Source organism: Psittacula echo, assembly GCF_963264785.1.
Source record: "Psittacula echo genome assembly, chromosome: 2".
Lineage (NCBI taxonomy): Eukaryota > Metazoa > Chordata > Aves > Psittaciformes > Psittacidae > Psittacula > Psittacula echo.
The window spans coordinates 59,416,219-59,441,574 of record NC_137737.1 but is presented as its reverse complement, the minus strand read 5'-3'; the positions used below and the strand labels follow the sequence as shown (position 1 = coordinate 59,441,574).

General features: G+C 44.1%; 1 protein-coding gene across 1 annotated transcript in view; it reads right to left on the bottom strand.

Moving 5' to 3' along the window:
• PTH1R (parathyroid hormone 1 receptor) overlaps positions 1-25,356 on the bottom strand; it is a gene marked incomplete at its 3' end in the record, with an annotated part of 112,063 nt that overhangs the window by 52,099 nt on the left and 34,608 nt on the right. The window lies entirely within an intron of this gene.

The following is a 25,356-nucleotide window of genomic DNA, read 5'->3' as shown; positions in this document are numbered from 1 at the left end:
CTGCATGCAGGCCTTCAATCTCTATATGTCCAAGAACATGTGCAGAGAGGGCTGTGAGCTTACAGCATTTGCTGCCCAAAGACCAAGGCTCAGGGAAAACTGTGTGCACCATCCTGGGAGAATTAGATTTCTCATCCTGTGAGATCTCCAGAGGTCAAGAACAAGAAAAGGAGGGGCAGGAACGGTCCTGTTTTACCACCCCTCTGTTTGTTTCTTCTTGATATGAGATATACTTTGCTCTCAAAGGCACTCACTGCTCATCAAAAAAGAGAAAAACAATCTTGCTTCATAAGGCTGGCATGTTCCCATCAGAAATGGGTGGCCTCAGTAATCTGGGAGTACCACCACAGGGAAGGCTTGTTCTACAAATGTCGCATGGAGCTTTGATCTAATGCAATATGGATGCTTTGAATTTCTGCTGCGCTTCTTGGGCACTTAGCTTGTATGTCCTGCTCAGGCATCCAGACCCAGTCTCACTGCCAGATAGAGCCTGAGATTAGGAAGACGTCTTTTATGTCACCTTGGCAGGAATGCATGAACATTTCACCGTACCGATCCCAGATACACTGAGGTGATACTGCCTTTGTTCTTTTCTGCTTCCCCACTTTCCCCTAAAAAAGCAGTATACTTAACCTCCCACATTCATTTTTTGCCCTAGATCTCCATCACCACCAGAACAGGTGATGCTGATCATACCCTGCAGGTGCTTTGCAATTTGCATGATGTAAGATGGTGAGGAAAGTTGTGGGCTATATTGATCTAGTGTCAATCCTCCTTTTCAAGCTCTGACCTGCAGCACCCGACCACCCTTGTGAAATCTTTGAGGTTTGGGCCCATCCCTGGTTCTCTGCCAGTCATGACAGAGTGTCTTTGGGAAATATCCTCATACACAAGATTGCCCCAAAGCAGTTCAAAGCAAAGAATAACCATGTGTAACACTTTGTAGGGTTCCTGAATTAAGGATGTTGATAAGGCACTACGACCACTCTTCTCATTGCCTCTGTTTCCCTAATATGTGTCTGTTTTGATTAATCAGGCTATAAATGCAATGAGAAGAGACGTTACCTCTCTCTGGATTTGTAGAGAATTTAGCACACTCACTCACAAAAGCATAATTTAAGCAAGGGCTGCAATACTGGTTTACAGAAAGCAACTTTTATCTTTTTTTTATTTTATTATATTGACTGTGCTGGTGGGACTGGCCACTGTAAATGTGTAATTCAAAACCTAGGGTAGCTCTCCACATCCTGATGTGCAATGCATAGTACAGGCAGGCAAAGGAAAGACCACAAAACCTTGTGGAGATAGGTGTGACCTGTAGATGAGAGGGAAACCTGTTGATGGGTTGTAGAGCCTGCTTATGGAGGTGGCTGCTCATTTCAGTCCCTCTGAAGCACATACTGAAGGGGGGTTATGACACTTCGCTGTACTCCCCCAGAATGCTGCTATTCAGAATTAAGGTTACTTCACTCAAGTTAATTCATTTTGGAAAGCAAGTAAGATAAACCAGCTGAAGGCAAATCAGTTTTTGAGCAAGACTTATTATAAATGACATAACAAGGGTTAATGAAATCCAGCTTAGAAGTAAACTCAGATTTAATTTTCCAGAGTGCTCCTATGGAGAGGGATGGTATATGTTTGAGCAGCTGGTGCAGCAATGGACACACAGATGGATAGCTAGATCTGATAAGGGTACTTGGAGTAAAACAGAAGTTAGTTTTTCATGTCCTTGGAAAAAATCCACACTAAAAATCCTTCAGAAGTGGGAGTTGGTTTCAGAACTGCGTTAACATTAATGCAAAACAAAGCCATCCTTTTCCAGATGTTTGTCCTGTCCATATTTAAGGCAACATCCCACATTTAAACTATTATTGGAAACATGAAGCCTCTGGGTCAAACTCTGCTGTCATTTATATCTGCACAAACCCTGAGCAATTTCACCAAAGCTGGAGGAGTTATAGTCTGGATTTACGGTGGCCAGAGTAGAATCTGACTTCAGGCATTTCAAATGATTCATCCCTTGCATGCTTAATCCTCAGGCTCCTTTGGCTGCGCTTTGAGAGTAGGGCTGCTCCCAGCCAGAAGGACATATGGTCTCCAGGCCAGGACAGAAAATAAGTTTTACTTCCCAGAAAGGGAAATAAAGTCACCGAGCACTGTCAGACCTGGGCAGAATGGCTGGGCCAGAGCTCTGAACCCAACCCTCAGGACCCTAAAGGATCCTCAGCTTTCCTGAGCCCTGGTTACTAGTCTTAAATTTAGAAAACCTGCCAGACCCTTAAAAAAACCAACAAAACCAAACACAACTCCTCATTCTCTCCCCTCCCCCAGAACTTGTTCAAATGCTAAGAGGTATGTTTAGGACCTATCCTTCTGTGTTTCTCCTGGGTCAGAAAGGCTAAAACATATATGTAAACAGCTATATGAACAAGAATAGATTTTCATTTGGTCCTGCAACTTGAAGGAGACACCTATTCTCAAGAGACTTAGGAAAACTATGCAGCCTGGCAATGCTGCTCCTTTGGTCCTGAATCATAGAATGGTTTGAGTTGGAAGGGACTTTAAGAACCATCTGGTTCCAATCACCCTGCCATGCACAGGGACACCTTCCACTAGACCAGGTTGCTCAAAGCCCCATCCAACCTGGCCTTGAACACTTCTAATGATGGAGCATCCACAACTTCCAAGGGCAACCTGTTCCAATGTCTCACTACCCTCATAGTGAAGAATTTATTCCTAATATCTCATCTAAATCTCCCTCTGTCAGTTTAAAGCCATTCTCCCTACCTGCCTTTGTTAAAAGCCCCTCTCCAGCTTTCCTGTGGGCCCCTTTAGGCACCGCGATGCTCTGAAGTCTCCCTGGAGCCTTCTCTCCAGGCTGAACAACCCCAGCTTCCTCAGCTTGTCTCCTTAGAAGAAGTGCTCCAGCCTTCAGAACATCTCCGTGTCCCCTGTCTCTATCACCTGTTAAACCTTTTCCTGAGGCATTTTAATGCATTAGCCAAGCTGGAAGCTCTCCAGGAGCAGAGGATTGAGCCATATGCTGCTGGATGAGATACCAAAATGGCTCAGACTTGGGTTCAAGGGACAGGAGTTAGGATAGAGCAGAGAATCACAGCTGGAAACCATAGAGCAGCTTCAGACTTGTTGGCTACTAGAACACTTTTGACTGTTCAGTACCACTTTTTCCCATGCATCTGATTTTCTTGCTCTGGATATTCCAATCTTAAGACAATGCTGCCTTACTCACCCTTTTGTCCTGGCTGTCATAAGTTAAAAGAACGCCACAAGATCATTTTCTTTGCAACACAGATGCACTCATGATATTAGACTTACTTGGATCTGGCTCAGCAAAACTTTAACAAACAGTCTCAACACGTGATCCAGAAATACTGTGGGATATCCTTGCTAAAGTAATTAGCAATCATGTATAACAACTTCTTGAAATCTGAATGTCCCTAGGCAGAGAAATAAGTGGCTTCATTTTCAGAAGTGCTGAGGTACAGGCTGCAGGCATTCATAACAGGTGGGAGCTAATGCTAGTGAAGCAGTCACTACTTTGGAGTGGATTTAGATCCCTTGGGTTGGGAGAGATGTGGCCAGAGATGTGCCTTTAAGACACTCAATGGTGCAAAGATGATTAGTCACAGATTTGCAAAAATTGAAACCTGTGAAGCACAAGATGAAGAGAAGAAGGTCTAAAAGGAATAGGAAAAATCATGTAAGCCAATCATAACAGTGGATTCAAAATAGGATTAGACCAATTATTAAAGAAAAAAAAAATCCATCAGTAGCTGTTAAAAACTGTACCTTAGATGCAAAGTTGTGATGCAGAAATTTTCAGTGATAAACAATCTTAAGCTGCTGATCACCAAAGCTAGAAGGTGACATCTGTAAGAACTGTCTCTTTCTCTAAGCATCCTGAACTTGCAGCTTTTAAGGACTGTCTGTTTGGACAGAAGATTGATTGAATAAGGCTGCTTTCATATAAACGTATAGGCTCTCTATTTTTCTAAATCCAAAGAAAGCTTGTGCATTCTGAGCAGGCAGGGAACATAAACATACATCCAAGGTTTGGTCTGATTTTACATGCTCAGCACAATCTGCATTCTCTACACCTGTTGCTCAGGACCATGAAGCAGTAGATAAGAGCACTAGAAGTGCTTCATCCAGGTGAGCACTGCAGCCACAACTTGCAAAGGCTTACATATTCAATATTTTACTCACCTCTAACAAAAAAACCCTGCTATAAGCCTACTTATCTGCAGCCCAAAACCTTTCATTCTGTAGACACTGATTAACCAACAGAAAACAACAAACACCACATGTACTTATCAATACAATAGCTGCCTGGCTGGCTAACTAGAAATATTCAGGATGAGATTTACCAATCTCAAGTATCTACCCCGAGTCAAGTATCTACCCCTTATAGTCACCGAGTATTTAGAAACACAGATCAGCTGAAATTCATTCCATCCTCAAACCACCACCTAAAATAAATCAGATCAGCTGTAGGGATTCTCTCTCCTCTCCCTCTTTCCCCTCTTTTCCCCTTTAGGCAGCTGACAACTGCAGTAATTGGTTCCACTAACAAGACTGAGATCTGTGGTGTTTAATTGCAGAGCTTTAGCTGACATGAGCTCTAGAAGCAAGAAAAGCATCTGAGGTAGGTCAGAAGTAGTGTCACAGGTAGGTGTATCTCCCAAATCCATCCATTTTGAAGTATGAGATCAAGGTCATTGTGCCCCTGCACAAGTTAATCACTCTAAAAGAACTGACAGCAAATTCCTTTTCATGAGTCCTCACATGAATTTTTTCAGTGTAAGTTCCTGCGCTGAGATTACTTGGCATCATGTTTATACAAGCTGGAAGTATTCAGGCTGAGCACCTCACAGCTAAGTGCCAGCTTTACACTTCATTTCTGCTGCTTCAGACTAGCTACAGCTGGAAGAGATGGGGCTCCTTTCTGGCTTCCCCAGCTTTGCAATCAAAGCCCATCTGCTACTCTTTCTCAATGGTTATCACCTCTCAGTTTCCCAGCACTGTTTTTTGCCAGGAAAAAAAAAAAAAAGTGTGGTTTTTTTTCCCCCTTTTTCAGAGAAAGCAGAAATGCAGAGCAGGAAGCAGGCCAAGCAGGGAAGGGTGGAATGACAATGCTATCTAGAGGCTGTTAAATCAGTTTTGGTTCAGCTTTCCCTCCCCTCACCCCCTCTTCCCTTGCCCCCAGAGGAGGCCATGGGGTATTATGATAATGTTTTCTGGTATTTCCATTTCATTGGCTAATCTCCCAGCCGCTAAAGTAAACCCCAAATCTCAACGGGGAGGTCATATTCATTCTTGTTTATGGGACTCATTTTCAGAAATAACACTATCCTTTTTGTGAAACTTCCCTGGCAGGATCTCAACAAATAGCTGAAGGCAAACAGATTCCTTGGTCGGGGTTGAGAGCATCACAGCTGTTTGACAGGCCCAAGGTAAGGGATGGCTGGTGATCACCATCTTGGACAGCAGTAGATGAGGTAATTGCTGGGTGTGAAGCAGAAAGAGGGTGCAGGCAGGAGGAGAAACTGGGAAAAGAAGAAGGTGAAAATGAAAGCATCAGTACTGGTGGAAAAGGGAGGTGGGTTCTAAGGCTGGGGGAACAGGGTGGGACATTGCTGGATCTGACCATGCAGGTCACACTCCAAACCAGCCCTGCTGATTTTGGTAATCACCTCTGGAAGGTATGATGTTGCTGCTGTCTTTTTGTGGAATGAACCTGATGAACTGGTGTGGGGACACAGAGACCATCATTTAGTCATCTCTGGGGAGTGAGACAGAACTTTATGTTTTTCCTCTAACAGTGCCTGGGTGAAGGGACCAACTGAAACACCAAATGAATCAATAGAAGATCATAAACCAAGTCCTTTTTCTGCAACAGAGACTGCAATTGAGCTGAGGGTATGAGTGGGAAGGAAATAAAATTAGAGCTTTATTCCAGCCTTGCTGAAGGAACAACTCTCCTAAAGTCAAGATAGCTGGTAGAATTAGAAGATTAATCTAACACAAGACCTGCACCTGCTACAGGTAAGCATACCTCTGCTGATATTAGAGCATCAGGCTGGGCTGGAGACAATGCGGTGTTGATGCTAGCCATGCAGACAAGGGTGGCACGACTAAATGCCATAGAGTAGGGATTCATCTGCCTTTGGCAGGAGCTGATGTAGCCATCACCATGAGCTGAGCCAAAACTGTGTCAGTCAGGAGCTCATGGCAATGGGGAATTGTTCAGAAGCAGGAAAAGGTGGCAGTGTGAAGGTGGTTGGCAACACAAAGCATTGCATGAGGTTGGTCAGTAGTGGGGTGGCAACATGGGATGGTGTAGAACAGAGATCCCGATCCCTGGGGTTTTTTTTAGTAAACGGAAATGCCTTCCTTTAGATGAGAGAGGATGGATTATTTTATGATTGGGCTTAGATACCTAGTTTGTCTTCTCTGATTTCCTACACTTTGCAAATGAGTGTTTGCTCAAAACCTGCATCTCCTGGCCACCGGCTTTTGCTGGTTTACTCAGGTCCAGATGAACCCTGGCAAGTATGGAAGGACCAGGGATTTGTATGTGCTCTCTAGGACAAAATGTACCCTATGCAATCTCTGTTACTGGGTCTGCTGCCAGTCCTATAGCAAAGTAGGATCTGTCAGGCTGTAACTCAACTGGTGATTAACTGTGCTCTGTGCCTGGCTGTTTTTCACAGAAGAAATACAGGTATGCTTGTGATTTGCTGGATTTGCATGCTGACTTTTGCAGACACTCAGGACACGTGTTCTCTGGCAAGCAAACCTCCTTGTTGGGTTCAGAAGGAGATCGTGACCCCACCACTAGACTCTGGAAGCTGGCATTTCAGGCAAAACACATCCCTTGCCCTTTAAAAGCTCCTCTGGGCTTGTGCTTGGACTGTAAGGGTCTTGCACTTCATATTTCAGCAACAGCTTACAGCATCTCCCTTGTGGAGAAACAGTGTAGGGTAAATACAGATAAACTGTGTTTACTCTTTTCTGATTTGGGCAGTGCTGGATTTGCCCACTGCCTAAATAATCTAATTCCCTTTCTTAATTTCCTGCTACCTCTGCGCTTCTTACCTTCTGCCTGCACGTTGTCAGTGCCTTGGCATAAAAACCATAAAGAAAAAAGATGACAACAACTAAGTCCATTGCGGGGCAATTTGTTGCAAAGAGGAGCTAACTGAGGGAGGCAAGCAGGGAGTGGTACTTGTTCTGCCCTGAGAGATTTAATTTAACTGAATAGGCATTATTTCCAACATTAGGGGGAAAAAATAATGTGATTTGAAACTTATTTCCTTTCAGGTTAATGCTGGAAAGATTTAAAAATAAATAAAGCCAAAGTACCAGCTGGCCCAGCCAGAGATACTGCAGTGAAAGCAGCAAAGACATGATCCACTGCCAGCAGCTAATCACAAAAGCTATGGAGCTGTGGTTTGCTCAGAACACCAGAGGGGTGAAAAGGATGGGAAGAGGCAGGTTGTTTTGTAGCAGGAGACCCTGGACTCATGGACAGGCCAGGCCCCAGCAGAAGAAAGCAGATCTGAAGCCACCTCTGCAGCTGAGTCTGCAGCTTGTGTGGGCTGCTGCAATGGGACTGATGTCTTTTCCCTTCTGCCAGCTGCAGATGCTTTGCTCAGTGCATGCTAATGTGGGGGTATGACAGCAGCAAAGTGTGTAAGTCCTGGGGGAATAAGCATCAGATTTACCCACCTGTTGTGGGACCAGACGTGAGACTAGCAGGAGCTCCTGTTTTTATCCCTGAGCTCTATTGTGCTACCCATGGACACCCAATATCACCCATAACGATGATGCAGCATGGCAGGAATTCAGTTGTGAGAGCTTGGACAGGTGAGTGATGAGCTGAGCTCCCTGTGTTGCTTTCCTGCCACGCGAGGCAAGGTGTGTGTCAGCCCCTCACCTCATCCTACTTGCAGAGGATGGGAATCAGTCTCAAAAGACATCTTACTCCTTTTAAAGACTGAGCTTATAAACAGCAGAATATGACAATCAATCAGATCAAGAGAGCTTGAAGACAGAAGGGTGAAAGGATGTGGAGACCCAAGAAGCACCTAGATGAAGAAGAGGATGGGGGGAAAAGGAGTTAATATGAAGGGGAAGGAAGAGCTTGGTGGATCCTGATGAAATAGGACTCTAGCTACAAGCTGGGGAAGCACTGAGAGCTTAGTGCACAAGCTGCTCTGCCCTCTACCTGCCTTTCCCAGTCTCCCAGAGGGTAAATGAAGTTGGTGGTTTTGATTTAATCCCCTGACCACACCATCCAAACCATGGCCTGCTCCAGAACAGCAGGATGTCTCTGCTCTGGCTAGCTGGTCTCAAGGACCCTGCATTGCAGATATAGAAAGCTTCCCACAGCTGTCCTCACCAAGCTGGCTGGTCCCCACTCTTCATCCTACCCTCAGACCCAGATCTTCCATGTCTAGGAGGTGTCTACATGCTTTTGAGAAGCTTTCCTCCCTGTTTTGCAGTGCCTCATTGCCCTGTAAAGAGTAGGACATAGTCCTGCCCTCAATCATAAATCCATCCTCTCAGCCCATGAATAATATAGACCAGGTCTCAGCATGGTTCTCCCATGACAGCTGTAAAAAGAGAAACACCAGTGAATGGAAAGAGGAAATGTCGTCAGAGAAAGATGCTGGGCAGAATTGGGAATGTCGCATTCTGTCACTGTTTCTTGGTGAATAGTACAGTCTAAGCTGGTCTCCTTGGTGACCTTCCAATCCCATTTGCTCTCACTTTGCCTTGAGGAAGCCTTGTCATTCATACAGAACAAGAAGAGTGGGAAGAAAATTTACCTGGGCAAAGCACAACTTCCAGATTCATGATAATTCATGACAGAGGAAATTAATGCATTTGAACATGGATGACCACTGCATTTATGACCATATAGTAAAATATTTCTTTGGGATGGAGTGATACTATGACAGCTATAGAAGAGGACCTTTATCATCCTTGCCACTTCTAAACTGAAGGGGTCCACGTATCTCCAGATCTCTCTGTGGAATGAGACAAACCCTATCCTTTTCAGCTGGATTTCCAAGCTTGACACCAACTGAATCCAAGGACTGTCCCCTCTGTCTAGACAAAGGCAGGGGCTGCAGGCTTAAGCTAGAAAAGCAGGTCTGTGCTCTCTGAGCTGCTGTAGAGATGCAAGATTGCTCCTTGATGACTACTGACTATGATGCCTGACCCTCCTGAAACTTGGAGGTCCCCTTCTTTGTTGATGGAACCTTATGTCTATGCTCCACTCACTTGTTGAAATATTGGAGGACCATAAAACAAAGTAGAAGTCACTCTGATACTGTGATTTGATTTGTCTTTGCTCACACCTATTCCTTTCTCTCATCTTCAAGGCATGAGATAAAGAAATGCTCTGTAAACCCCCACATTTCCTAGCATGTAAGCCTAGCTGCAATGCTGGCTTCTTTCTTCCTCATTTTCCCTTGTTCTTTGACAGAAGATGGTTTATTTTAGAATCATAGAATAGTTAGGGTTGGAAAGGACCTTAAGATCATCTAGTTCCAACCCCCTGTCATGGGCAGGGACACCCCACACTAAACCATGCCACCCAAGGCTTCATCCAACCTGACCTTGAACACTGCACTTGTTCCAACAGTTCCATGTCCTTTTTATGTTGAGGACACTGAACTGCACACAAAACTCCAAGTGAGGTCTCACGAGAGCAGAGTAGAGGGGCAAATTTTAGTTTCATACCTTGCTATTTACAATGACTGTTTTACAAATATCAAGGATATAAAGCTTGATTTTTACCATTTCTTTTCCCTTTTGCATTTAATTTAAATCGGAAGAGGGGAGATTGAGATGAGATCTGAGGAAGAAGTTCTTCCCTGTGAGGGTGGTGAGGCCCTGGCACAGGTTGCCCGGAGAAGCTGTGGCTGTCCCATCCCTGGCAGTGTTCAAGGCCAGGTTGGATGGAGCTTGGAGTAACCTGGTCTAGTGGAAGGTGTCCCTGCCTGTGGCAGGGGGTTAGAACTGGATGGGCTTTAAGTTCCCGTCCAACCCAAACCATTCCATGGTTCTATGATTTTATGATTTTGTCTTGCAAAACAAGAGTCCAAAAGGGGTACGTAAGGGGTTCTCTTGTTAAAATGGACACCTTTTTCCTCCTTCCCATGCTCCTATCACAGATACAAGGAGGATCATCTGAGTACAGGCCCTCTGGTCCCAAAATTATTTCAGAAAGTCTGTTTCAGTTATGTGACAGACGACATCACTCAGAGCAACAGATGCATTTTTCTTGATTCTTCATGGGAGTCCAGCTCCTTTCCCTTTGTCTCCCCTTTTGCACCTCTCAAAACTAATTCCCTCTTTCAGTTTTCTCTCCTGGTTCTCAAAGCTTCAGGCACTGTGTGGTGTTTTGGTTTTGGTTTTTTTTTTTTTTTTTTTTTTTTTTTTTAATTTTTAGAATTGTTTCTAGGAATACCCTCCCCAGATGAGGGAGTTGAAGTTCAGTCTTTTGCTCAAGTACTCAGAATTTTCCTCAGATGAGACAGATGACTGCAGTTAGCTGAGCCAAGGATGCAAACAGATTTGTTTTAACGGACTCTGACACATATTCCCTTGTCATTCTCCCACAGTGGAAAGTACTGATAAAAAGTGCAGGAGAAAGATCTGTATCAAATCATAAAATGAGAGCTCTAGAAAAAGAGTACTTTTAACTTTTATTTCTCATACCAGCAGCAAAAAAGCCAGGGGTTATAAAGTGCAATATGCCTCGTGGGAGTGTGTTTGGGAGGAGGATGCTGACAGTCTTTATTCAGCTCTCCAAACTGCACAGAAATGGGATTCTCTCCATTTCACAGCTAACTCAAATTGCTTGTTTGAAACCAGGTTAATATTATTAATGCTGAAGAATGAAAGACTCCCAGTGGAGTGTCTAATTGAAAGGCGTTTAAGGCGACAATTATAAGCAAGGTCTATGAGTAAACACCTGCTATTAAGTAGTAAGGATTATTACCTCTATTAAGTAGTAATACAAGCAAAAAACATTCTGGTGACTTTGATCTGTGAATACTAATAATTGGTGTGTCACTGTCACACCTCACTAGTCTTTAGACGCCCAATATTAGGCAAAATAGAGATTCACATATAGAAATAACATATTGCATATACTCACCCAATACCACAGATACGAATATCTTTTTCAAATCAAGCCAAAGCAATCTTTTCCTGCATTGGTGTGTGCTCATGTGTGTATGTATGTGACTTGCAAAAAATCTCTCAAGAGCTGGAGGCTGTGATACCCTCCTCTGCACCTGAGTCAGATCTGTCCTGAATATGAAGTCAGAGAGTGAGAGTGGGAATTACTTACCTAAAGATCAATTAGGTATTAAAACCCTTTGTTGACTAAATAATGCTGGATGGTTTTGGAGTGTAGGGGTGGGGAGGAGAACACTGTTCTTAGAGTTTGGCCAGTCCTCCTGGCTTGAAGTGTGATGTGTGGCCCAAGGGAAAAAATATCATAGAACTATAGCATTACCATTGGACCACTGAAAAACTCAAGACAGCCCTGAGGAGCATCTAGAAAGAAGGGAGGTTGATCTGGAGAAAAGGCATAGAGTGACAAAGAGCAATGCCAGGCTGTAAACTGAAGTACATCATGCTCTAGGGTCCACTGACTTCATGGACTAGATCTCCATATAAAGGTACTACATTGAGGATATCTCTGCTTTAGCATTGGAGTCCCCTTATATCCTACCTGCCCTTGTAGCCCTGCCATGTTCCTCATAGTTCTTAAGCCTAGAATGATCCAATATTGCCTGCCAATAAGATGTGGAGCTAAGTCCAAGTTCAGGCAACCTATAAGGTCACTTAAGGAATAGTGCCAGGACTTGGGAGCACATGCACCCTGGTTTAGCTAATGAATCATAACTTACCACTTACAGGGCATAGCATTTGCCAAGAGGCAAAAAAAGCCTCATCTGGGTGTCCCGAATGATCTCGTCTTACTAATTTGGCATCGAACTCTGAAGATGTTCAGCACCTACATATCTTTGCAAATCTAAGCTTTTTAGGTAACTACATCTGCATCATTGGGAGTTTGAAAAGTGAGCAGAAGTGATAGCCTTACTGCCTCAGTTTCTCCCAGGCACAGCAAGCCTTCTCACGTTTCCTACCATTGCCAGTTTTGACTACCTCTATCCTTTCCATGGATGTATGTCTCACCTGGAAAGGGGGTGGTGGCAGGAGACGAAAAGATAGATTTCAGAGCAGACAGCTACAATGAGCAGTAACAAGCTGTAAAAATATTAAGCTCCCTTCCATTGGTGTCAGGGGGAGCTCTGCTTGCAATGGGAATGAGAAAACAGCTTCTGCAGTCCGAATTGCTGCTCCACAGCCTTACATTGGCAAATCATCAGCCTGTTTTGCTCAAAGGCTTGACTGAATTTCCAATGCATCTGCTCCAGGCTGTGCTGTAATTGATTTCTTTTTTGTGCCCTGCAGCTTAGAGACCTGGGACACCACAAAGCCTTTAGGTCAGACTAACCTCCTCCTTTTCAGAGCTCTGTGTGCATTTTGCTCTCTCAGTGCCAAACATGCAGATGCGTCCAGCCTCCAGCGACTTCTCAGCCAGAGACACACATAGATATAACAGAGACACAACGCTGAGCTGGCTTGGTGCAAACCTCTGTTCTTCTCTCCTATTTGAGGAAGAAGTCAGCTGGAAGCTAAATTCATTTTTCCCATCTTTGATGTCCATACAGGGGCTTAGTGGATGCTCCTGAGATGTTTCTGCTGCAACTGGTCAATACCACATCCCTCAGTCTCCTGTCTCAGTACTAGGGTTTGGGATTTACTTGTGCCAGGTCACGTCTGCTGGTGGGATGCTACCGCATATGGACCACAGAGAGATGAGGAATTTGTGCCCTGTGTATGCTGTGCCAAGGCTGTGGGCCAGGCAGGTACGGGCTGAATGCCATCTCCCCTCTCTGCACTGCGTGTGCCAGCAGCCACAGCCAAAAGCAGAGAAACCTTGGTGGCTCAGATAGCTCACAGCAAACCAGCAGTATCTGTTCTCTCTGAGATACATCTTCACATACCCTCCTGTGTGGGATATGCTGAGCAGCATGTCTGGCAGCTGAGGTCAGGTACTAGTGACTGATAGCAACACAGGGTTAAGCCACAGCAAGGACAAATGACAGCATGGATTTGATCAGGAAAATAGGCTCTCAGTAGGGGCAGCTGACATGGTAGATGTCAGGCTGCTGTGACTATGTGGTCCCATAAATATGCATCAATTGTCTTCATATCACCTAAATTTAGAGGTCAGTACAGAGAAATAATCATTTCCAGAGGGCAAGAGATCACCTCTCACACTAAATATCACCCAAATAGGTGGGTCTATTAAGGCCTGGCTGTTGGCTATCTGTGTGTCTGAGCACCTCTGCAGCCACAGGAAGGATATCGGTTACCGATGTTGTCTAGGGCAGAGGTGTTCTTTCAGCCAAGTGGCAGACAATTGCACTTAGAAAAGATGCTATGTGTCTGTGTGGTGAAGCAAACTGTCCTGCACCATCCTCTGCCCCTGAGGTGCATGGGACAATCCACATCCTTGCTGTCAAACTCTTGCACTTTCTAAAAGAGGATGGCTGCATCCGAACTGTCATATGGGAATGATGCCTCATGCACAATGACTGAGCTAGGGAGAGGGCTCTTTCACCCAGGTGAAAAGCATCCAAGGAATGATGCTTGGCATTTAGTTTCTAAGACAGTCATGAACCCAGACTCAGGAACCTTTCCAGTTTATGCATAAACTTATAGCAGTAGCCACTGATTTTTTCAGGGTTGAAATCAGAACTGCAGGTTCCAAAAGCAGGAAGCCGTGAAGTCTGGGCTAGGCTGATTTGGCCTCTGTTGAAAATATCTTTGGTACATGGAGACTCATCCTTCACTAGAAGTTCTTCTCACAAGACACAGGTTCAGAGCTACAGTGGAACCAAGATCTGTAGGTACCTAGATGAATGCTGAGAGTTTAGATAGTGTTGTGGATTCAGCTCCAGTATCTAAATGGCCTTGGGGAGAGTCATTACAAGCTACAAACTCCTAGCAGGAGAAGACATGTGAATTGCTGTGTTTTGTGCAGGGTGTTTGGGGTGGCCAGCCCTTCAAGACAGGCTGCACATAATCCTGTTGCTTTGATGCTAGCCTGAACTTCTCCTCAGCTGCACGTAGGCAAGCGCAAACAAACCTTCAGAGCAGGAAGGGGAGGTTGGGAAGGGAGGGGGGTGTTGCAAGAATTGGAGAGGACCTGAATTTCTGGCCAGCCAAAAACATTCCCATCCACAGGACTGAAACCCTAACCCTGCCCTGGTGCAGTAGAGCTCTGAGGCGGATGGCATGGAAGAGTGTGCCCTAGTGGGATCTCCAGGGCGGCTGCAACACAGTGCACGTATTCTCTGTAGCCCTGGAGCGCACAGCACCACTAATAGCTCTGGAGGAGCTGGCATGCCAGCATTCCTTGGCTGGTGCCAGGAAAGCCGTGCAGAGTACACAAGGATTTGGCTCCTCTCTGCAGTCACATTAGAGGCACTCTCAGGTCTTTCCAGCTTTTTCTGCAGTAATACATCATCTGCTTCATTGTCCTAGGAGGCTTTGCAGAGAGTGCAGCATGTGGAGGAGGCTCTTGGGGGAATCAGCCCCTGTGCCATCACAGTGCACTTTCCCCTCACCACTGTGACCGAGAGTGTCACAGCAGACGTGCTTAGGGTGAATTAGGCTTATCCATTGAGGAACATCATACACTAGAACACCAGAAACTTGGTTTTTGTTCCTTGCTACGCTGGGTGAGCTTCCCCTCTTTTCCTCACTGTACAGCAGGGGGGAAACCCATTCTCTGACACTGTCTTCTCTTATAGCTTTTGGAAAATCATTTAATGTCTGTGCACTTGATACATTTTATCTTAGCGGATTCCTGAAGACTTTAAGATCATTAACAAGTCTACATCTCATATTCCACCTAAGATGTGCCATAAAGACCATCTGATGTAATGGAAAGGAAGATCTCATATTGAAATTACTGTATGTAACATTATGTATGTATGTATGTAACAGTCACAGTTTTACCCAGATGACTAAGACTGCCTATCACAATACCTGACAGTATCTCTCGTTAACATCTCTGGAAGCAAAGGTTCCAAGCAAAAAAACCCACAGCCAGCAAAGAAAGTCATCTCAGCATATCTTGCAAATATCTGGGACCTGAAAACAGAGAGCTGGAAACAGCTTTATGACTGCAGGAGTATAGATTTCTTAGGACTCCGGGAGGTCCTAGGACCATGGATCCATTCTGGGTCCTAGTCCTAGGATGGTGGGAGAAAGCCCCTGCAGGAAGAGAGGAAACATTCCAGCCCACATTCAGGTTTCTGCAGATGTGAATTCCCCATTATTTTTTTTCTTGAATGAAATTTCCTCCCATTTGTCTGGTAACCTAGATGCTTGCCCAGGACTTGCTGAATATTCAGCCAAACCATTAGACTAGGCGGATGCCTTTTGCATGTGGATAATTACTTGCTGGAGAAGACAGCAATGGGCTGGTCCTGCTCATTGCTAGTCAGTGCGATAAGAACAGGCAGCAAAATACAACTGCTCAGGCAGTCAAAGTCTTACCGGTCCTGTAGCTGTTGCGCCAGAGGATGCTGACACCAACAAGCTGTCGTTCCTGGAGAGCAGCTGCAGAGCACTCTCATGGTACTCAGCTTTCCAGGAAAACCAGGTTTCTCTTGACCACAATGTCTGTATTCATGAAATCAACTGAAACCACTGTGACAGTAAAGCTCCTTCAAATCAAGGTAGTTTCTAGTAGCAATAAAAAACCCAAAACAACCCAAACACCTGTTTTTAGTTTGGAGGTGTGTTTTCTCTGTAGGAGATTAGAAGAAATGTCAGCAAAAGCTTGTCACATTGACAGCAGTCTTTCAACCAGCAAACCACGAATCTAACAAGTCTCTGCGGCAGCATCCAGGACAGCAGCTGCACTAAGTGTGTCAGTTAATGAATAACGCCCAGATTAATCCTAAACTAGATGGGAAAAAAACCCAAAGGCACTCAAATCCTGTGCTCTGAAGGCCACGGGGTCTTGTCGTATCTAAAGAATCACTCTGCAACAATCAATTATTGGAAAAGAAAAAAGTCTTCTTGTTGAGCAGCTTTTTGTGAGCCCACATTTTGGCCCAAAATAAAGTGGGTGGGATGGAAATCCTTACAGTACCTCATGCGACTCTACACTGTGGAGTGAAAATCAAGTCTCTAAGTGGTAAGTGGTCATACAACCTCAGGCATTTTCTGACTGTCAACCCCACTGCAGCCTGCCCCAGCAAAAAATGTTCATACTATGCCTACATGGAGCCAGCTTGGGATGGAATGGCTGAAGGCTAGGTTGGATGTAGCTTTGAACAATCTGGTCTAGTAAAAGGTGTCCCTGACTGTGGCAGGGGGATTGGAACCAGATGATCTTTAAGGTCCCTTCTAACCTAAACCATTCTATGATTCTATGATCTTCCAGCAGAGTAGCCTACACCATAACTGGTCCAGTCTGTTCCCTGGAAGAAGAAAAGAGCAGAAAAGAGCTCCTAGCTTGTGCCAAGATCTCCAAGGAGATCTTGGTGTGGTTTTTTTGTTTTGTTTTGTTTTTTTGTTTTTGTTTTTGTGGTGTGTTGTGTTTGTTGTGGGGCTTTTTTTTTGTTTTGTTTTTGTTTTTGTTTGGGTTTTTTTTGTTTTTTTGTGGGTGAGACCCACAGCATTTACTCACTCTGTCAGAAAATAGAGTTAAAACAGAGGAAAACCATACTATTATTATTACAGCCTTGACATGTCTTGCCCCTCTGGGTTTTCTCACCCTATTCTCCAGCCCCACTGCAGCCCCAACACATTGGTCCTCCTCCATGACATTGCCATGCTCTCACTACCCACTGGTGAGCTCCCAGCACTCGCTGGTAGTTGCAGGCACTGAGCCATCAGGCCTATTTTCATTGAATGGCATCCTAAATTAGGGTCTCGGTACTCCTGGGTTTATGTGTGCTTCTCTGTTGGACTAAAATGTGATGCTGTTTTTTGGCTGTAAAGATCTGTGATAGTCAGATGTTGCCTGGGAAAGAGAGACAGCCTCTCCTCTCCCTGTTCTGGAGTCTACCTAGATGGGTAGAGCAGATCCAGATCAGGGGAGCAGGCTGGGTGTGATGGACCTTTGCCTGTCCAGGCACTTCTCAGCCTTGCACTCCAGCATGGCAAACTAGGCCAGCCTAGAGTATAGAAATCACTGAAGAGTGGATAAAACTGGAAGCCACCTGCAGATGTTTTGGGAAAACCGAGAGATAACCTGAAGTTGTCATTCTGGGGTAGATATTTTCATCAGGTGGTTTCCAACCCCTCATCATTAGAAACTTGCAGGCTGAGGTTAAAGATTCTCTCCAACCCTAGTTCCCTCCACTCCAACTTGCTGTTATTAGTTGTAATATTGGAAATACTTGCTATCTCTTCAAACGTCCACTTCCCTGGGTCTGACTGCAGCTCTTGGTTTCCATATCTCTCGTGCAACAACAAAATCCTTAGTCTGGTAAACCTCTGAAGTGTTCTTGATGTCTTATTTGTCTTTCTGTCGAATTTGCTCAGAAAATACCTTTCATCTTTTGCTATGAGACACAAGACAGATGTCCCTGGGCACCTTTGCCTCATAGGTATGTCTGTTCTCAGCCCTGGCTGCAGATTGTGTGATGCCTTTGCTCCATGAGTCAATGTTCATTTGACCCATCTATGACACAAGTGGCTGATTTCAGTGGACGGTGCTGCTCCAGACTAACCATAAACAGAGGCAAAAGCAGGCTTAGGCAGATCTCCATGAAAAGCACAAAAAGTGCGGTAAGGTAGGTTATCAGAAGAAATAATACACCCTGCTGTATAAGCCCCAATGGGCAAACATGATAGATCTTATATCAAGTAAGCAACGGTGTAAAATTACACAGTAGACAAAAGTTGAAGCAATAAAAGTAGGCAAAACCAAGGGATTGTTATAGGTTTCCAAAAATGATGGAAGGGACTTGGGAAACAAGGCAGTGACAGAAGTCTGGATTTGAGAAAAGTTCTCTTCCTCCTCATGCCAAAAGCACCTTTGCATGAAAGAATATGAAGAAATTGAAGCTGCTATAACAAGGGTACGCAATGCCTGGTGGGATACAACATGAAAAGGAAGGTAGATTCAGTTACAGACACTTCTAGAACTTTATTGGGATCCATGCAATTTTGAGTGTCAAAAGCTCAGATACTTCCATTCAAGCTCTGCACTTCCTTTGAAGCTAATGAAGAGAAATGGATACTTTATAGCCATGATTGATCAACTCTATTTTAAATGTCTATTTTTAGGTGAACCTAAATAGTGCCTCACATACATGGACAGCATGAATAAGATCTCCATTATCTATAAGGATGCAGAAAGCTTCTCACACTTTAGGTGTCTGCATGAATACTGTGCAAAGTTTCTCATATTCTTTGCATCCTCAGACTCTTCCCAACACAAAAATGTCAATAACAGTATTAACACTGGCAAGTTCTTTCACCTTTAGCAGCAATTCTGAGCACTACATGGTGGCAACTTTAGAAAAGATTCCCAAGAGAAAACCCTATCAAAAGGATGCCAAAATATGATATCATTCCTAGGAGCTGCAAGGCCAGTTCATAAGGGATCACTGGTTTGGATCTAGGTAAAATGCTTTAACACATGGAGAACCTGTTGCCAGGACCCTGGGGTCTTCCTTTCTTTTCCTTTGCTGTTGGGACTGTGGATTTTGGCCATAAGGAAAAAAGCACAGAGCAAGTTGAAGAGCAATTAGTTTTGCAAGAAAAGAAATTGGCACCGGTAAGAATGTTGCTGTTTCTTTGTACTTGTGTGAGTTTTCATTATAGAAAACAAATATATGCATACAAATATTAGCCAAATATGTTTGTCGTCAGTAGCTGATTTTTTCTTAGGCTTAAAATTTTGCCTTTTGTGAAGGAAGAAGACAGATTTTATGTTTTTTACATGGAAAAAAAATAATAAAAAAAGACTTTTTTTCCTATGAAAAAAGCTTTTCAATGAACATTCCCATTTCATCAAGAAACCATTTCCATTGGGAAAAAAATATGCTGAGGGAAATCTTCTGACCAGCTGCTACAGTGCATCTTGCCACTTCAGCGGGGTGCTTGCAATTTTAATTAGCGGTTAGTACAGTAATGTGCTGTGCTATTCTCTGATTTGAAGTACTGGTAAATAATTATTCCAACCACCTGTTGGATCTCAGATCTTAGATCTTAGAAACATGTTGCTTCCATTTCTCGCTGGGGTTCAAGAGTCTTTTGAGATCTGCAACCCCTTTTAATCATGGTGATAAAAGATGGTCTTCTGATCAACAGCACAGCAGTACTGAGTGTAAAGAAGAAACTAATTAGTGAAGCAGCAGATTGCTTTCCACCCTCCTCTTCAACCTGGCAGAGCTTCCAAATTGAGGCAGAGTGGTGCCTCCATGACACAACGCTGTCATGGAGAAGGACCACCTCTGCTGTAACTTCATTGCTGTACTTGTCCATTCCCAAGCATCAAGGCCACCATGACTGACAGCTGGTCAACTGGTTGCATCTCACAGCCCAGAACAGAAAGGTGGCTGAACTGAGTTTGGTATGATCCAATTCATATATGCTTTCAAAGGGGAAATGACTTATTACCAAGAGAAGCAACACCTGGGCAAAAAGGCTGAACCACATTACAGGGTAAAATTGAAGTTAATAGAGAAATGAGAGCAAGAAGAAATACATAATTCTGCCGGGGTGAGATTCTAAGTGAGAACAATTTCAGCTAAAAGGCCTGCTACCCATCTTAGCCTGGCCACATCACATATCCCAGGACACTGGGAGTTTCAAGAAGTGCTTGTTTAAATATAGTAGAGAATCACAGCATCTTCTGAAAGCTGGGTCCTAAAGGTCCCTTGAAAAATCAGAATATATTTCTCTAGATAATCTGGCTTGATGCTTTTAAAAGTAATCTATCTATGCCTTTAGGAGTGCAAAGCACAAGGATCATAGTGGAATGCATGTATCTGTGAGTGTTTGTGCATGTATTATTTTCCTCTATTTGCTTTCACACTTGTCTTCCCAGTTGTTACTGTGCTTTGGAAAAAAAAAGTATCAGACAAGTATGAATTGCCAACAGTCTTTTAAAATAACATTTAGAAAGGATTTAGCTGACTAAATGCAGATGTCTCCACTGGAACTAGTCACCTTGGGCTCTCTTCAGCGTCAGCTGAGATCTGCTTAAAATAGATGGTATTTGTGTTCATCAGTGAATGAGTTATTGCTGGGGAACCCCTCTGGCTCTGGGGAATGATCTGCTTGGTCCCTGGCACACCTTCGGCTTAGGCTTTCTCAGAGTATTCCTGGGCATGGGTCAGCAGCAGGATAAGCACCATCCCTGATATGCTGCTGGAATGGAGCCACCCTATGCTGAAGGTGAGAGGAATTTAATACTAAGGAAAAGTCCCAACTGGTGCCCGGGCACTGGCAGTGTTTAGTTTACTAGAGACGTCGTTTTGTTGACAGGAGTACCAGGCATGATTTATCTCCTCTTAAAGTAGACACATAAACAGAGCACATGAATCATGCCTTAAAAGTGCCTGTTTTTCCTCACTGGCTATAAAGGAAGCCTGGGATATGAGCTCAGAGGGAGTGGTTCCCATCCTTGCCACTGAAAGTGAGGTGGGTGAATTGCTCTCCTTCCTCCTGCATCTCTGCATCCTCTCCATCTGTAAGTCTCAGAATAGCTGTTTAAAATACATTCTCTTTCTTATTTTTTGTTTTGGTGTTTTTTTGTTTTTTTTTTTTTTGTTAACCACCACTCTCAGAGTTCATAAAGACAACAGACATGGCTTACGCAGGGACAGATGTTCCAGATAGGCTCCTTAACAAGTGTTTCAACAAAGTTTTCCTTCCAGTACTCTATCTGTCAGAGCTCTGAGGTGGGGAATAGCAGATCACCTGGCTGGATCTCAGATTTAGTTTTTTTCTGCTGCTGTTTGCCCTGTGTGAAATCCACTTTGCTGATCACCAGGCTCTCCCGAAAATGGTGGTGATGCTTGAACCTGACACCTTGTCTCCTGCCTCAGGACAAATGACTTGCTTGTCTCTCCATCGCAGCCAAGCCTCCCTGCTACACTTGATTGTTTCAGCATGTACAAAAGCAGATTATCATTATTTATGAGAAGACGAAAGAAAAAACCCTAAAAATATCTCACTGTATTTAACCTCCCCAGCACCTCAGTTCTCTACTGTTGAAAGCTCTTCCAGAAACCCACTTCAGATTCAGAAACAAGTCAGCCACCAGCGTGCATCAACAAGGCTATAAAAGAGCTAATGAGGTTTTGTCTGTTTGAAGACAGATTCTTGGTGGGGTGAGGTTGGTTGAGAGACTACGACAAACAATGCGTGCTCACATCCTGATTTGGAGGCTAAAACTGTGTCAACAAGAAGCAGAGGAGAAAGAATTTTGTTGGAATCAGGAGGATATTGGAAGTTATGAGATAGAGCAAGAAGATGAGACTGAAGCAGGACTCTGAGGTCATGATTATATGCAAATGGGAAACAAAACAGTGAAAGAAAACCTGAAGTCAGGCAGGTTAGACCTATATTTGTACTCTACATGTCATAGAATCATAGAATGCTAGGTTGGAAGGAACCTCAAGGATCATTTGTTCCAACCTTTCACCAACCAGGTGAACTGCTATTATTGGTGGGAAGATGAGAAAAGGGAAACTTAGCTATCAGAGGCAAAAGGAGTAAGTTCTTTGGCTCTGGAAATCCTCCAGCTCTGCCACCAGGGAATAATCTTTCTTTAAAGACGCTGTCAGGAGCTGTGGGTTCAGTATTGCCCTGACAAAGGCCGCTGCTCCTTTTTAGGAACCAGGATGCATGCAACTTGTCATCACTAGCCTAAAACCTTATTCTCTCCATTTTCTGCTTTACTGACAAAATGCTCTGCACTCGACTGCTTTTCCAGCAATCAGCAGGTGACCCACTCAATCAATGTTTGGGGTGATCCTGTTTGCTTGGAACCCTACTCTGCGGTGGTCATATGCAATCATCTCTGACCCTAACCTTCAGGTTCTGTCTGTGTTGTTTGGCACTTTAGGCCAGCCTGTGTCAGCACTGACACCAAAGCTGTGGCCCCATGGTTCTGCTGACCTTTCATGGTTGTTCATCAGCTTGGGTTCATTGCCCCTATCTCCAGCCATGTAAGAGACACCAGGACAATCAGCTTGTCACCCCAGGCTGATTCCATCACTGTGGGGAGAGTCCTTCCAGCCAGCTACCACTCCCCTCAAGATCTCAAGGTGCCCTTCAATGCCTTGGTCACACACAGAGCAAGCTGACTCCTTATATAGTCATCTCAGGAAAACCTAAAGTTGAACTCCTTGTCTCACATGCCAGGGAAAAAAAAGGATATTTACGCATCATATTTCCAGGGCTGGTCTAGAGCTACCCAAACCCAAGCAAATCTAGTACACATGTAGAAACACAACATCATCCATTTACATCTTCTCTTTGCTGTGTCTCATCCTGAAGCTGGGAAAACCAGTGCTGTATTTCTTTCGAGTCCTTCATGCTATTTTTCAATGCCTACCGCAGCTGAATGACACAAATTCTCCCATCATTGGCAGCCCCAATGAACCAACTAGAGACACAGCAAATGGGCCCAAAATTTCAGGCAATGTAAATCAAGCCACCACACTGACGTCAGCTGGACTATGCTGGAGTATAGGATCTCTTACTGAGAGACTGGTTCAGAATACCAGTGCTCTCACAATCACAATACATGATTTGTGTCCACTAACATCTAGACAGATATGGATATCAGCACGTGCAAATATCAAATTACTGTTTCCCCAGATAGAAATACTCAGAGGAGCACTGTGCATTTTGGTGCACACCCAGTCCTGTGACTTTTTGTTGATGTATATACGTGTGTCTGTGCCTTAATTTTAGCACAGGACACAGACTATTCTCCATCTGGAAAAGCAGAGTGAATGTCTCCTGAAAAAGAGATGCCCCATCTTAACTGTGAGAAAGGGGCTTTTGTGCTGGAATAATGGAGAGAAATTCTGCCTTGAGATATACAGAAAAGCCTTTTGGCTTTGGTAGCTAGGAATACCTTATGCTAACAGATCATTGCATCAATCATGGATGTAGTATATGCTAGTTTTCTTCAATCTGGCATTTCAGGGACTCTGGATGTTTTGTTGGTTAATAAAGCTGAATGTAAGGTTCAGCTTCAAGTTTGCAAGATCACCAGCTGGTTCGATTCCTTTCCTCTAACTGATGGCTGATTTTTACAGAGCTTGCAGGCAATGGCTAGCTTTAAAACCTCAACTAGAAATCAGATTTTTTAGTTTTCCAGAAGATTCCAAGCTGCTTGAAAATTACAGTTGTAAAGGAAAATACATGTGTGTGCACACACGTAGATGCAAAACCAAACAAACCTTATTTATTTAGAGGACCAAATTTAAAAGAAAACCCACACTTTTGGACAGCTTAGACATCCCTGATGATTCAGGCTTTTATTCAGGTGTCAGAGATTAGAAAATAAACCCAGATGAAGGAGAAGGAGGGATATTATGCCACATTTATTCACAACAGTGTTTCTTCCATGTCTTCTGAAAAGTCTGGGTTTTGGCCTCTTTGGAGACAGGAACTGGGGTAAAAAGACCCCAGCTGGGTTCAGCTGAGCAAGCCCTCTGCTCTCCTTGTGAGAACAGTACAGCAAGAGCAATGACGTCCTACAATTACTGCCACAAGACACTCAGCCCTGCAGTCACAGTCTTCTAACTCCCAAAGCAGCTGTCCCCAGTGGGTAATGAGTCCTAATTGGCAGGTAACGAGAAGGGAAACAGGCCTCGGAAAGAGAGAAGGGGAAATGTGGCCTCTGCCATCTGGAAAGCTGGTCACTCAAAACAAAGACCTGCAACAGGAAACCACTTCTATCAACACGGTCGACAGCTTGAGACAGAAGCCAAATGTCTTTAGTTATAAGCTGGGCCAAACTTAGTAAAGCAGATGGAAGAGGGATGAAAACAAAATGGAACAGCTTTCACTCCTCATGCAGGAGAGGATACACCTCAGGTTTCCAGAGACACATGAGGTGCTCAGGATCTCATTAGGTTTTTACAGTACCTGAGCAGAGGATGGACATGTTTCCTGTCCCACTACCTCCCCCCTCCCTTTCACTCACCCTCTGGCACTAGCTTATCCTTTTCACTGGGAACTGAGAAGGAAAACTGATAGCAACACTTTAGGCATTGGTCCAAGAGTACTTTGCTTCCCTACACAAAATGTGATGGTGATTCAATCCACGCTGAAAGATCTGGTCTTCTCTTGAAGTCTCAGAAAAGGATCATGGCAAGCAGATTGTTGTTCTTGGTGGTATTAGTCCGCCTAGTTGGCATGAACCATGCTAATGGTCCCTATTGGTCCCATAGGTCCACATACTGTGAGAAATACTTTCAACTGAGGCACTTTGTAAGACTTTCTGAACTATTTGAAATGGCAGAAGAATGATGTCATGTGAATGCTGAGGATGTGTGGGGGAAATATGGAAACATGCTGTGTAGCACACAGCTCAGGAGCTGAGAAAGAGTGATCCAACACCTTGAGGAACCAGGAAAGAATTACTGGTAGAAACATAATTCTCCTGTGTAAATTTAGTCTTTTAGCTTGCATGTAACTTTAATGTTTCCTTCTAAAAACACCATTCCCACAACGTGGACACCTCTCATCTAACTTTACATACCACCGCACCTAAATTAGGAGTAGAATTTTGTGGCAGCTCCTGTCCACCACAAAAGACAAAGTTTGGGCTCTGGAGGATGATTCAGTCCATCCTAAATCATTGCTCCCATTGGAGGAGCCTTCACTGACTACTGGGAAAAGCTTAGCAGACTAGATCTTTATTCTTGGTTCCTCTCCACATTGTGGGGGAGAATGTCTTCATATCCACAAATAGCCTTCAATCTGTTGGCTTAGATGGAAAATCCTTCCTTAGTAAAACACCACTGGCATTATTTGGTGTATCCCAATGTCTCCCATTTTAGAAGGCTGTCCAGCTGGAGGACAAAATGATGCAGTCCTTTGTCAAGAAAGACAGCAATTTGATGGCCAAGAGTGACATCTGGTCTTAAACTGCCCTCAGGAAAACATATTCTTGACCATGTCTCACACTAATGGGTGTCCTTGCTAACCAACAACTTGCTCAGCCTTTTTGCA